This window comes from Tripterygium wilfordii, chromosome 14 (assembly GCF_013401445.1).
Source record: "Tripterygium wilfordii isolate XIE 37 chromosome 14, ASM1340144v1, whole genome shotgun sequence".
Lineage (NCBI taxonomy): Eukaryota > Viridiplantae > Streptophyta > Magnoliopsida > Celastrales > Celastraceae > Tripterygium > Tripterygium wilfordii.
Genome location: NC_052245.1, coordinates 13,378,571 through 13,381,267, shown reverse-complemented (window position 1 = coordinate 13,381,267; position 2,697 = coordinate 13,378,571).

Genomic DNA, 2,697 nt, shown 5'->3' with positions numbered 1-2,697 from the left:
CACACGCCTAGGCGCACGCCTAGGCGCAATCCTAGGCGTGCACAACTTCAAATTCAAGTCCAACTCTCGAGACTGGGCGTGCAGAAGTGATCCTGGGCGTGCACAATTTGTGCGCCTAGGCGCGCCACGCCTAGGCGCGTTACCCCTAGGCACATGATTCAAATGACCATAACTTCTCCATATGACCTTCGATTTACATGATTTTAGATTCTACGGAAAGCTTGAGATGTCTAGTTTCCAATGCCTTTTGTTGCGCTCGATTCCAATAACGTGACAGAAAGTTATGACTATTTGAACACACGAAGGTCGGTGGACATTTTCTTCAATTCAGCCCTTTTTTCGTCGCTTTTCATCCAAACCGCAATCAACCTATCAAAATACAAATCAACACATAAATACACTCATTATTTATCAAAAGAAAGCTTAAGAGGGGGATATTTCTATCAAAAACAATAGGTATTATCATACCTATCAACTATACCCAAGCAATATACCTGTCTCACATTTTTTGTCAAGTTTTCTCCTTTTAGCATCGGGCACATGTATGTAACATGGACTACCAAAAACTTTGAGGTATTTTGCAGAGGGTTTCATACCTGACCAAGCTTCCAAAGGTGTCCTGCTCTTTACAGCAGTAGTAGGGCACCTGTTCAACAGGTAAACACCAGTACTCACGGCTTCTCCCCATAGCCATTTGGGAAGTTTCTTCCCTGCTAGCAAAGTTCTTGCCATTTCCATGACAGTTCTGTTCTTCCGTTCTGAGACTCCATTTTGTTCTGGAGCAAAACCAACAGTCAGTTGATGATGAATACCATTTGATTCACAGAATCTATCAAATTCTCTGGAGTTAAATTCCTCACCTCTATCACTCCTAAGAGTTTTAATCACTTTGCCTGATTGTTTTTCAACAAGGGCCTTAAAAGTTTGGAACACACTAAAAACTTCAGACTTCTCTTTCAAAAAATATACCCAAGACATTCGAGAAAAATCATCAATAAACAACAGGAAGTACTTATTACCCTCAGCTGTAGGAGTGTGCATGGGCCCACAGACATCAGTATGAATGAGCTCCAAGCACTCTTGAGCTCTCCAGACTGTGTCACCATGACAAGGTAGGATACAATATGTATCATAGAGATAGGATACTTAATGTATCCGTCCGGTAGCATAGGTATGTGTCCTAGCGATAGGATACTTAACGTAGCCTACCGGTAGGATACACTATCAATCCTAGCGATATGATACTTATGTATCCGTCCGGTAGGATACGGAATGTATCCAAGCGATAGGATACTAGTAAACTCATAAAGTACCGGTAGGATACTTATAAATTCATAACCTACCGGTAGGATACAATACGTATCATAGAGATAGGATACTGGGCGTAACCTACCGGTAGGATATCGTTAAATACATAACCTACCGGTAGGATAGGGTGAAAAATATGTCTAATTTTTCAAAACTGGTATCAACCTCGTAAAAAACAATCTTTATCAAAAACTAGGCAATTATATTTTCTTAAAAGCCATAATTGTATGTGATTCGAACATGAATATCCTTCAAATGACCGTAGCACTTTAGTTATCATACAATATATAAAAATAGAACACCCTAACTGGGCGTAACCTACCGGTAGGATATCAAAAACTAGGCAACTACAAGCTCACATATAAGAAATGCGAACATCATTCATAAGCCAAAGTTACCGCCTGTGAACGGCCTTTGAAGGATATTCACTTCTAAGGACTAAGATAAAGTAAATAATAAATAAATTAAATTCAAATAAATTCATAATTTATTAATCAGCATTTTTACTACTAAAAAATATATTTATATTAAAGAAATATATATATATATATTCGGCGTTGCTATTTAAACCCCCAACAACAACGCGTGCTCTAAAATATACATTTTTGTGAAGCATTTATACTACTTTTGAGTATAAATGTTGGTTTGAACCAAACAACATTGATATGTCTTGGTGACGATAAGCCTATCCTACCGGTAGGATACAATATGTATCATAGAGGTAGGATACTTAATGTATCCTACCGGTAGGATACGGTATGTATCCTAGCGATAGGATACTTAACGTAGCCTACCGGTAGGATACGTTATTAATCCTAGCGATATGATACTTGTGTATCCGACCGGTAGGATACGGTATGTATCCAAGCGATAGGATACTTGTTTTCACGCCTAGGCTCACCACGCCTAGGCACACGCCTAGGCGCACGCCTAGGCGCAATCCTAGGCGTGCACAACTTCAAATTCAAGTCCAACTCTCTAGACTGGGCGTGCAGAAGTGATCCTGGGCGTGCACAATTTGTGCGCCTAGGCGCGCCACGCCTAGGCGCGTTACCCCTAGGCACATGATTCAAATGACCATAACTTCTCCATATGACCTTCGATTTGCATGATTTTAGATTCTACGGAAAGCTTGAGATGTCTAGTTTCCAATGCCTTTTGTTGCGCTCGATTCCAATAACGTGACAGAAAGTTATGACTATTTGAACACACGAAGGTCGGTGGACATTTTCTTCAATTCAGCCCTTTTTTCGTCGCTTTTCATCCAAACCGCAATCAACCTATCAAAATACAAATCAACACATAAATACACTCATTATTTATCAAAAGAAAGCTTAAGAGGGGGATATTTCTATCAAAAACAATAGGTATTATCATACCTATCAACTA